This window comes from Aptenodytes patagonicus, chromosome 18 (genome assembly GCF_965638725.1).
Source record: "Aptenodytes patagonicus chromosome 18, bAptPat1.pri.cur, whole genome shotgun sequence".
In the NCBI taxonomy this organism is placed as follows: Eukaryota; Metazoa; Chordata; class Aves; order Sphenisciformes; family Spheniscidae; genus Aptenodytes; species Aptenodytes patagonicus.
The window spans coordinates 11,860,029-11,872,756 of record NC_134966.1 but is presented as its reverse complement, the minus strand read 5'-3'; the positions used below and the strand labels follow the sequence as shown (position 1 = coordinate 11,872,756).

Genomic DNA, 12,728 nt, shown 5'->3' with positions numbered 1-12,728 from the left:
CCCTGATTATGGGCAATTTTCTGATTTCCTTGACTGTTTTGCCTTTTTTGTATTTTAAAATAGAAGTAACTCTTACTTCATTAGGTTGAAAAAGTAAACACATATTCAAATTTGTATTTGCTGCTCATATACGGAATGGGTAGTTTTAAAACAAAAAAATACTGTAAAACTTCTTGCGTGGAATTTCTTTTTACTTCTTTCTTACTTGTCTACAGAAGTATTTTTATCTGTTCCCAGAATTCTTCCTTTGATCAAATGATTTTACCTAGAAATAAGGCATGAACACAGCTTATAATTTAGTTAACTATTTTTACCAAACACTGTTATCGAGCCATAATTATAAAAGTATTTTTCTGTAATATTATTTCTGACAAGTATTCCTATGTTTATGCTAGAGAAGTTCCATAACTGCTGACACCAACATGTAAGTATACTTGTGAATTTTTGATTGCACTTTTTTCTAAACCTGAGGAACTTGATCAAATAAGCAGGAAAAGCAAAGGTTGAAGTTCGTAATCCCAGAATTTAGTTCAAGGTACTGTTTTGAGAGATCAGTCTCTAGAATGTTAGGAAAAGGAGGGATGTCAAAAATAAATAATTATGATTAGTCAATATATGCTGAAGTAATATTTCTTTTATCTTTTATGAAATGATCATGTGTGTATTGTATATATGGTGTAATGAACCAATGGAAGGGATTTTTATATTTTATTGACTGGAAAGCCACTTATCTCCTTTTATATCTGTATTTGTTTGTTACAACCAGCAAAAGTCAAATAGCTGCAACTCTTCCATTTACTGCCAAAGCCTCCATAGGAGTTGTAACTGGAGTACAGTTTTGGCTTGTCCTACTGCTATATGCCATCATGACTATTTGATGTAACTGCAGGAGCCCTTTTAATAACTAGTCTTTGTTTCTGCACATCTGACCTGGATTCCAGTGCCAGAAAATCTGAACAAATTTGACCATAAACATTACATTGTACAGTACTAGTGTCTGGGTATAATCTTCTCTTTGAAGTTCGTTTGCATCCCCCTGGAGGGATTAATTCCCTGCTGTGGGAAGGTGGGTTAAAAAGCACGGAAACTACTTTACAGGTTTTTAATTGGAGAATTTAGTATACATTTTGTTCTATAAACCAACTGATTCTGTGGGAGTTTCACTTAGTTGTGTTTTTAGGTTTTTTGTATGCACTTGTAGGTGCAAAATCTTCAGAAATTGTTTTAGTGAGTAAAAAAAAAAATTTAATAATTGTTTTTACAACTCATATATTCTGAAGTTATTAATTCTCTCTGAATAATCTTTTAAAAGATTTTTCCCAACCAATTTTTTTATATATTTAAGGGCGCCTCTTAGGAGGTCTTAGAATTGTGTATCCCCAAATATTCTGTCCTGTTCTAAATGAAGGTTGTTTGGTTCTCTGCAGCGTCAACTGTATTTAACAGCTATGCTGTATCCCAGGCAAATCACCATTGTAGAAATATAGACCTAGAGACCTCCACGTAGTCTTTTCTACTTCATGACTAGCTGTTCTATGCCAGAAGACCAAGAATATGTATCAACTGGTTTTTTTGCAGTCAGGGAATGTATGTTACATGGCAAGGAGCAGTTACTGTTAAGAAAAGCAAAATGTATAAAAGGTGTATAAGGAACAAATTATCAGGCATGTTTAAAAAAACCTATTTCTTCCCATGTAATGGATCCCAAAATTAACTAAGACAACTGTTTCTGAAGTTCCTGTCTAGTATAATAGTGCTATTGATCACTTACAATGCTTTTAATTCTTATATCAATCTTCTGACATGGTCTCGAGAAGAATGAATTGCTCCAAAGCTGTAACAGTCCTAGTGTGGGAGATTCTGGCTTGTGGGATGGTAAAACATGCCTCTATTTTCTTTTATTCAAAAGTTTGTGTAGCAAAGGATGTTTTCCATGTGACTGTTAAATATCAACTGCAATTAAAAGCTTTAATATATTTCATAGTTCACTTGCATCTTGCTGAAATGGGAGATGCTGACTGGTGTTATTAACTACTGACAGACAATTGTACATTCAAGCAGCCTGATTGCTCATGTAATTGTTAACAATCTTGCATTAAATGTTCATTTGGTTAATAACTTTTGAAATTAATTAAAGCAGCATTATCCACTGAGTATCATATAGAAGGCTCCCTCTTAGTTACCAAGACAGTTGACTGCAGAAGGAAAAAAATCTGTTCTGGGCTCCAAGAAAGACATCAATAAACTGGAACAAGTTCAATGGAGGGCCACCAAGATGGTGAGCAAGCTATGGCACTTGCACTGTGAGGAGAGGTTGAGAGTGCTGGGCTTGTTCAGCCTGGAGAAGACTTCAGGGAACCTGAATAGCAGCCTTCCATACCTATGAGGAGTTCATCAAGATGAGATATCCAGGCTCTTCACAGTGGTGCATGGCAGGAGGACAAGAGGCAGTAACATAGACCAAATCAAGAAGTGTTCTGACTGAATATCGGGAATGTGCTCACCAAGAGGACAGTCAAGTATTGGACCAGGTCACTCAGAGAGGTTGTGCAATCTCCATCCTTGGAGGTTTTCAAGACCTGACTGGATCGCAGCCTGAACAACCTGGTCTGACCTCACACCTGGCCCTTCTTTGAGAGGAGGTTGGACTGGAGACCTCCCGAGGTCCCTTCCAGCCCAAATTATCCTCTGATCCTAAGATTTGATTCCTAGAAATGTAAGCTTCAGGAACATCTGGAGGATGTTTTGTACTCTTAAGGTATGAAGAGAAAACTTAATCGAAACCAAAAAAGTTGAAAAAGCAAGCATTGTTTTATTTTAATCCAGGCAGAACTCTGCCAAACCACAATGCAATGTGTGAACTGAGAAAGGAAGTGATCACTGGATCAGCTCAGCTGTGGTCTCTCTGTCCTTTCCCCTCTAGATTGTGTAGAAATAATCATAGAATCATTAAGGTTGGAAAAGACCTCTAAGATCATCGAGTCCAACTGTCAACCCAATACCACCATGCCCACTAAACCATGTCCCTAAGCGCCTCATCTACACGTCTTTTAAATACCTCCAGGGATGGTGACTCAACCACTTCCCTGGGCAGCCTGTTCCAATGTTTAACCACTCTTTCAGTAAAGAAATTTTTCCTCATGTCCAATCTAAACCTCCCCGGCACAACTTGAGGCCATTTCCTCTCGTCCTAAGATCCTGATCATCTGTGCTCAGCATTGGTGATTTGTATATTTCTGGCACATGAAGTCTTTGGTACATTATACAATTCCAGCATTCAGTTGTATCTAAAAGCTGTGTTTGTGTCTTTCTTTGTTATATTCATAGATCTTATTTGGGGACTTAACGGATTTTTCTTACTGGGTCACTTTATGTAAATGTGATATCTTTGTTTTGAGAACTGTGAAGCAAGATAGCTGCAACTGTGACTAGCAACATTAAGATGAATATTTGTTATTAAGAAGATATTTCCTTAGGAGAAGACAATTACCAAACCAGTTTTTTGTCTTACGGTTGTGTTTTCCGTGGAAGCTGGGAATTCCCCTTAGCTAATTGAATCTAAGTTAGTGTGTGTGGTTTGGTGGTTGTTTTTTTGTTTTTTTTTTTTTGAAAGAACATTTGACTTCCTAAAATTGAATGAAAATACAAAACTGATTTTATCTTAACTTTGTTCCCACTCTTCTTTTTTTTTTCTTTTTTAAAATATTTTTACTTTTTTTAATTTGGGCTGTCTGGAATTCAGAATTTCTTCCCTTAATACTTCAATGATGCATTCATTCATGCTCTACATGTTCTACTTTTCAGTTTTATCAAATAGCACTGTTCTCTTGTCCATACCCTCTTCTGATAAAAAGTTGATGTCTTCTCACCAAAAGTCCAGGGCAGCAAAATAGAATAGAAAGAATGGAGTCTGCATCTTTACAGTGACAGTACATGGGAGTTACCTAGTGAGAAATCTGTGTTGTGTGTGTCAAGTATAAGTATGTCAAGCATAGGAACTTTGCAAGTCTAGTGCTTCTCACCAACTCCCACACGCTTACTTTCAGGAAGACAGGAAAAAATAGTAATGGTTTCATTTAAAAAATGGAATATTATTACAGGAAAATATTGACTAAAGCTTATAGTGTTGATACTTTGATTCTTTCCTTTGTAGTATCAGGTAAGTATTGGGTAATGACTGTGACTCAGAGGAAAAGGTGCAGTTCCAAGGCTGATACAGAAGCCTGGCTAATAGGCTGACTTACGTTAAATAGTCTTAACAGGTGCCTTTTGTGCAGTGGTGTAATTGGGATGGAGTAAGATGCTAACACTGTACAGATGGGCACAACAAAGCCAACTCTTTGACAAGCATGGCTGGTAACTTTGGCTTTCAACCATTCCAGGTGAATAGAGAGATTGTTCGGACTTAAAAATTTGATTACTAAGACAAATTCTAATTCACATATAAGGCTTTAATATTCTATGGCCTATGTGTGGGGTTTGTGTCTTTGCCTTCATGCATTTTAGTGCTGTGTGGTTCTGACAGTAGGAGAATTTCTAACTTTCCTTATCACTTAGATATAAGGAGGCCATCTGCCTCGCTAAATCCAGGTGTATTGCTTTTAAATAAAACACAACCAAACAAAAAGTTTTTAGATTTATCATGATTATTTTGGAGGTTTCACTGATAGGAGTTAACTTTGCTTCAGGAATTAGATAAAATAGACCCTCCAAAATCATAGATAGAGGGGAATAATAATACAGCTTATTGCCCAGCAGATACCAGTAATATATTCTGGACATCATCTATAATTGCATTAGTTTTGCCCTTCTGCTGTGATACTTAAGTAATGAAGTATGACTTGGGAGAAATGAGTAAATGTATGCTTTAGTTGACACTAAAATAATTATTATAGCACTTCTGAACACTACATGCAAGGTTTAACGTCTTTTTGTTAGCATACTGCTTTATGTTATGTTTTACTCTTCACCCTAGTTTAAGAAAAATGTTTAAAACCAAACTTTTTTTTCAGTGCTTTTCACACTCAGTGATACCAAAAATATTTGCAGCAGAGGATGTCTGTGCTGTTTGTTTCATCACTGATGTCGATAGTGCTTCTCAAATTCAAGAAGCTAAAAGGGTACCCATTTAAATTTTAGCTGGAATTGCTAAGTTCTCTGGCGTTAGGGCAGTGTGTGTTCCATAAAATAGCACATTCCTAAGCAAATAATGTTGGACATTCTAAACTGAAGCTACAGATTACAGTTTTAACTTACCTTAATAAGTTTTGATGCTAAGTCTGTGTCTTTGGTGCGTGATCTTCTCTCATTCATTGGAATTGTTAAATGCAGTGGATAATTTGAGATCAAAATAGATGCTTTGTATGAAATACTACTATTTTACTGGATTTCTTTTCCCATTTTTAAACTTCATGTAAAGGAAGGGAAAATGCATTTTATGAGATTGTGAAGTCCTTCTAATGGAGGCTTTGCGATTTGTCATGGCATCTCATAATAGTAAAACTTCACAGAAATTGAGGTAGTAAATTACAAAGAACTTGTATTGTTTCTTTTACAAATTATAACTGCTTAAGTTAGCTTAAGCACTTCTAGAAATTCAGTTCTATACTATTGACATATTGTATGCTTGCAAGTAGAGTAAAGTGCGTTGGAACTGCATTTTCTTTTTTTTAAACCTCAGCTAAAATATTGTTTTGGGGGTTTTTTGAGATGCAGAAGTAGAAAGAATCTACTAGCAATTTTAGTTTAAATACCTATATAAATAAAGTGAAAGCATACTAACTACTTAAGAAATCTTTCTTTTAATTTTCAAAGCACTTTATGATCTTAAAACTGCTGCAGATCATTCATCAGAAATATGATGTGACAAATTTAAGGATGTTGCTGGACCTCAGCCAAAGATCCTCTCTCGTTAGATGGGGCTGTGAGGAGAATTGTAGTCTAACTGTCAAACTGTTCATGTAGAAAAAGAGAATTTGTTAGTTTAAAGTAGCTGATCAAAATAGTCTCTAAAGTATGAAGATTTGAAAGTAAATGCTCACAAGTAAGACACCCCCCCCCACCCCTGTCTGGGAGGACGTAGCATGCTTTTGTATGGGGTTTTTGTGTTCTCGCCAAAGCAGACATTATAAAAGTATGTCAAATCTATAGCTTTACCATGTAGCGTGCCAAAAGGCCTTTTTCTCCAAGGACCTCATCTTTCATCTTTTTGTGAGTGTAGCATAAATTCTTGCTGTGTGTTCAAGGAAAAAGCTAAAATGGTTTAGTACAGCTAAAGGATTTCTTTTTTTTTTTTTTTTTTTAAAACATGGTAAGTTAGAAGCCTAAGTGCGATAGCATGGACAAAGTGTAAGTGTGTCAGTTTAACAAATGTTCACTGGATTAGTAAAGGAAATGTAGTTTATACTACTTCTTTTATGACAGAATTTAAAAGATATTGCTGTAAGACTTGCCATGTGCTTCTTTCTTTTCTCGAAAACATACCACTAAGTTGAAAAGGGAGATGAATCTTAGAAGGAAACTATTAACTCTGAGGGAGTTTATCATTGTTTGAGAGAAAGGATGAAATTTGCATTTGAATTGGCTCTGAGAGTAGCATGTACTACTAATCTTGTTCCTACTAGAAGCTTGTGAGTAGTTTAAGTACTTCCTTCTTTACTTTTCATGTTCTAGCTTTGTGTTGTAATAGCTCTTTCCCTCCCTCTCTCCTTCCCAGTAGATCACAAATGTTATAACTTAAACTAATCGAAGTCCTTAACTCTATTGGGAGAAGTCATGATGTGCTTGGGCCCTAAAATTATTCTACAGTTGTCACTATGGTTTCCATGATAGGACTTTCACAGGTAGAGAGAGCTAGCAGGTTTCTGTCTCTGCAGATAGACATGCTGCTACTCTTTATCATTATCTTTTTGTCATATGTTGTAATTTCAGATAATAGAGCAGTAACTCCCATAGAGATGAAGTATTTTCTTGAACATAAGCAAAGTTACTGGAGTAGGATTAAGTTGAGAGTTGGTCATTCAAAAGTTTGTAAACCTTACCGGTGCACCTCTCAGAGCAACCTTTTTTTTTTTTTTTTAAGGTGAAAACATTTTGCTGGTTGAAGTTTGCCTGTTCTGTATTGAGCAATAAATAACATACTAAAGGTTTAGGAATAACAAAGGAAGTGCAAAATTCAGGTCTGTTTCCATTAAATAAGGGCTTTCTGTTGAACATGTGCTGTAATTCACGTATCGCAAGTTTTCCTATCCCATCTTTACGGTGTTATGTTGCTACACCTAACTTCCTAAAGCAGGCTTGGAAAAGTAACCAAATCTAAGTAGATAGGTAGTATTTGGGAATTCTAATTCTCCTAAGCTGTTGTTTTGTTTTTCTGTTTCCATTTGATCGCTTTTCTTCTAAGTACAAACAAGGTGGAAGATTTTCACAAACAACTTACTAGGACTGCAGTGTCCAGATCAAATAAGTAGCAGTGTCTGAACTGTTTTGTTTAAAGACAGTTCATAGTTTGGCTTTTACAATATAAATGAAATACATAACTCAATTTGAAGAGAAACTCACTCTATTAAAAATATTAGAATCTGTCATATTGCAAGTCATCATAAATTTTATCTAACACATTTTTTAGGTGTTCTTAGCTGATGATATGAGATTTAATAAAACCCAAAAATGTTAATATCAAGTATAACTGAATGTTCTTCCATTTCTGTAAGTTATTTTGTGAGAAGAGATCTGTTTGTCCTTTTTGCTTCACGTTTTAACTATTTCTGTCTACAGTCTTTTCTATTTCACAAGTATTTACTAGTCTGCACTATATTGCTACTGCTGGCACTGTTTAACTAGACAGAAAAATTCAGCACAGAAAGTCTTACTCACAAGACTTAACTCTTTTGTTGATTTATATTTTTTTAGAGGAGCTTGACATCTTCATCAAGTTCACAGTGGGCCTGCTTTGTTTGCTTTCTCTTGAATGCTTGATAAGATTTTTCTTCTATTGTTTTGTGCAGCAAGGACAGAACTTGCCATGGCTGAGGTGGTTTTTTTGTAAATCCACAATATGGTCATTGTCTGCTGCTGAATAATTGTGACTGCTTTTTGTACAACCAGAACTAAGGCTTTGGCTGTGAACAGATTCCTTCTTAGCGTGAAAAGAGACTAATCCATGTAAATACAGCCCCAAAATAAAGCTTTACAGAAAAAGGGAAAGGCTGCTAAGCAGGAGGGCAGAGGTCAGCAATTTAACCTTTAACCTAACAAATAAGAAGCATGAAAGTTCCCGAATTGGTTTACAAAGGCAAGCTCCTGTGATCTGTCAGTTTTTCTTTTCATGATAGAGTTGGGTGAGAAAACTGACTGACAGCTAGTGCCTTTTTAACTGCAGGTTGAAATTAACTGCTAAACTGAAACTTCTTTAGGGAGGTTTTTTTAGTGATTTTAACAAATTATTTTCATTCACTAGCTGTACTTATAGTTTTCCTTGAATTTATAGAGGAGTTTGAGTGGTTGCTCTTTTTAAAGAGTTCTTGAGAGACCCAATTTAGATACCAAATACTGCTGAAACATTTAATATTTCAGCATTTGAAGCATTTAAGAATTTGATGAAGCACTTGTTGCAATTAACTCTCTGTTAATGTGCTCCTTTAAGAGTAGGGCTGTTATTCCAGTAACTGTAAAGAGATTGTACTTTGAATAGAGTAAAAAAAAAGTGTTGTTAAAGAAGGTGTGTGTGTGACTTTATTTAAGGGAGTAATTTTAACTTTAGTTCATTCTCAGTCACAAAATTTTCCAAGGTGGTTTGTTTTTGTTTGTCCTTATTTAATCACAACAGGTAATCTCATTAATGAGTGTTAACTTTTGCTTAAAGCTTAATGTGTCTGCAATCAGCTGTTAATCTAGATATAGACATTTCTGTAAAGAACTTTTAATTAGAGTGTCATTCAGATGAAAAAGAAACAAAGAAGTAATGACTTTAAGGTAGACTCCGTGTAGATTAAGAATAGCTATTTTGGGGGTTTTGCCTAATGTTGTAAGCACCATCCCAGAAATGACTGACGTTTGGTCCATCCACAGCTGTACTGATGCTTCCTATGAGTGTCTTCAATAGAAATACTGGAGTTTAGAAACTGTGTCCGTGTTTAGTCTGTTCACACATAGGTCAGTAATTCTACCCAGAGCACTGCTTTAAGTTTAACATGCAAGCAACGCAAATTTGGTAAAGCAAAAGATGAACTAGATCTATTTTTATTACTGGTTCTTTTTGTTTTAGGTAGTTCCTTGCAAAAAGAGAATGTAAACTCTAATTCAAAAAGAAGCCTATTGGAGTGCCTGAGGCAGTATTGGTCTGCTTCTCTTTGGTGTGATTTTTTTTTTTTTTTGTCATGAACAAAAAGAGACGTTGTCAGGTTTTCTTGTGGTTTTTTGTTGGTTTTGTTTTGGGAGTGTTTTTTTTTTTTCTGTGTGGTTTTTTTGTTTTTTTTTTAAGACTGAAATAGAGTTAGAAAGAAAGATGATTCGAGGTTAAGTTGTTGTCAAATAAGTGTAAAATTAATTCAAGACTACTGTTTTGCTTCAGCAGTGGTTGTAAAAAAACCAAACCAAACCAAATCCCAAACCTCACATTTTGTGCTACCAGAGACAAGGCTCATCCTGCAGTATTCTACATGAAATGCTGTAGCATGCTGATTCACAGTGAAGGGTCAGCGTGTGGTACATTTCCCTGTAGCAGTGTTTGTGAATAACAGTGGTAAGACACATTTTAATCATAAAGAACTGTATTATGTTCTGTTAATATCCTAACATACTCATTATCTGTGAACAAGGTGTATCACTCGCTCTCCACTGGATTCCATCATTGGAGAGGGGAGAAGGAATGCTAAGGGAATGCTGCTGAATCCTGACTGATGAGTAAAGAGTTTTTTGGCCCTGCTGGGGCTACCAAGTTTTGGTAAACCATTTGTCAAAATTCTAGATGCTGATAGATTATTGGCTCTTAGGAAGATGATTTTTATGTCTTTTTTAGATGGAAACAGCTTTCGATATACTTTTTAATAGGGCTTATTTAATAGAAGAATGGGATAGAAACCAAGGAAGTTGAACTACAGTATTAAGGATGATAACCTTGGATGGAGGGGTGAGAACAACTGATAGTGATAATCTATTACCTGGAATGGGTTATAGTCCGGAGAGTTCATTTGTTTATACTTCCCTAGGGATTTAAAAAAAAAAACAACCAAAACCAAACCCTCAAAACCCCCAATATTTAAGGAGGTTTTGATTTTTCTGAACTCTTCCATGACTGGCTCTTTGGAGAGTAATGTTTTCTAATTTGATGAACTAACTAGTAAAAACAAATGATGCATACTGTAGATAGTCAAATAATATAAGACTGTGTAGAAGTACCCTGTAGAACATCATAATCAGGGTGGAAGGCGCCACAGTTAAAAGATGAGGAGCAGGAGTGAAGGGTCCTATTTACCGCACCAAAAATGTGTGGTCTGCCCCAGACTTCATCAACTATTACAGTACATGCACCTAGGGAAGGAAAAAAAAACAAAAAACCAACCCCAACTTTCAGTGAGTACTTTTAAAACAGTATGTTGGATATTGTAGCCAAAAGAATTTCCACACTTAAAATTTGTGCTAGGATTTTAAATGGTGGTGAAGGGAATTACACTCACAACTCCCATTGCATTCTACTGGGATTAACTGGATCCCATCTTTAGTTCCTTTGAAAAGTCATTTATGTTGAAACCACATAGTTATGGATATAAATAGTGGTAACATTACCTTTTTTTGAATTGACTTTTACATCATTTTATCTCTTAAGTAAATAATTACTCTTCATTTATGTCTAGTTGGCCTGTAAGATACTTTTGAGATCCTTGAGATCTTCTGTTCCAAAGATTCTAAAACCAGATCATCACTCTGTGGAAAAACACCTATCAAAAATAATTAATGCAGACTCAAAGCAAATGCTAAAATGTGAAGACAAAATAGCTGATTAAGTATCACAGTATAGGTAGACAGTAGAATCAGGCTTCTGACTTTTCATATTTGTAAGCTTCATATTTGACTTAATGTTATTTAAATCATGTGCTTTATCTTTTTGTGAATATGACACTAGGACAGTGCAAGCAAGTAGGGAAAGATACCAGGATATGTGAAACAGTTGAAGAGATGGTAGAACAGAACTGGCCTGTGGTGAAGGGCAGGATCAGACTGTAATAAAATATGGCAGAGTGAAAAAAAAAAAAAACAACAAACTCCCCCCCCCAACAAAACAAAACACAACCCCCAAAACTTTCCTTTGCATTAAGTATGAGATTTTCTTCTAAAGTTGCTCTTCACTGGCAACTAAAGTAACATCTGAGAGAGCTGGCGGAGGAGCTTGCCAAGCCACTCTCCATCATTTATCAGCAGTCCTGGTTAACGGGGGAGGTCCCGGACGACTGGAGGCTTGCCAATGTGACGCCCATCTATAAGAAGGGCCGGAAGGAGTTCCCGGGGAACTACAGGCCTGTCAGCCTGACCTCGGTGCTGGGGAAGATTATGGAGCTGTTCATCTTGAGGGCGCTCTCAAGGCATGTGTGGGACAACCAGGGAATCAGGTCCAGCCAGCACGGGTTCATGAAAGGCAGGTCCTGCTTGACCAACTTGATCTCCTTCTATGACCAGGTGACCCGCCTAGTGGATGAGGGAAAGGCTGTGGATGTGGTCTGCCTGGACTTCAGTAAAGCCTTTAACACTGTATCCCACAGCATTCTCCTAGAGAAGCTGGCGGCTCACGGCTTAGACAGGCGTACTCTGCGCTGGGTAAAAAACTGGCTGGACGGCCGGGCCCAGAGAGTTGTGGTGAATGGAGTTCAATCCAGTTGGCGGCCGGTCACAAGCGGTGTTCCCCAGGGCTCAGTTTTGGGGCCGGTCTTGTTCAATATCTTTATCAATGATCTGGATGAGGGGATTGAGTGCTCCCTCAGTAAGTTTGCAGACGACACCAAATTGGGCAGGAGTGTTGATCTGCTCAAGGGTAGGAAGGCTCTGCAGAGGGACCTGGACAGGCTGGATCGATGGGCCGAGGCCAACTGTATGAGATTCAACAAGGCTAAGTGCCAGGTCCTGCACTTCGGCCACAACAACCCCATGCAGCGCTACAGGCTTGGGGAAGAGTGGCTGGAAAGCTGCCTGTCGAAAAAGGACCTGGGGGTGCTGGTCGACAGCCGGCTGAACATGAGCCGGCAGTGTGCCCAGGCGGCCAAGAAGGCCAATGGCATCCTGGCCTGTATCAGAAATAGTGTGGCCAGCAGGAGCAGGGAAGTGATCGTGCCCCTGTACTCGGCACTGGTGAGGCCGCACCTCGAATACTGTGTTCAGTTTTGGGCCCCTCACTACAAGAAGGACATTGAGGTGCTGGAGCGTGTCCAGAGAAGGGCAACGAAGCTGGTGAGGGGTCTGGAGAACAAGTGTGATGAGGAGTGGCTGGAGAAGAGGAGGCTCAGGGGAAACCTTATCATGTTCTACAACTACCTGAAAGGAGGTTGTAGCGAGGTGGGGGTCGGTCTCTTCTCCCAAGTAACTAGTGATAGGACGAGAGGAAATGGCCTCAAGTTGTGCCGGGGAGGTTTAGACTGGACGTGAGGAAAAATGTCTTTACTGAAAGAGTGGTTAAACATTGGAACAGGCTGCCCAGGGAAGTGATGGAGTCACCATCCCTGGAGGTATTTAAAAGACGT

General features: G+C 37.6%; 1 protein-coding gene across 5 annotated transcripts in view; it reads left to right on the top strand.

Moving 5' to 3' along the window:
* DENND1A (DENN domain containing 1A) overlaps nt 1–12,728 on the top strand; it is a 219,984-nt gene that overhangs the window by 6,739 nt on the left and 200,517 nt on the right. The gene's annotated exons all lie outside the window — the stretch shown is intronic.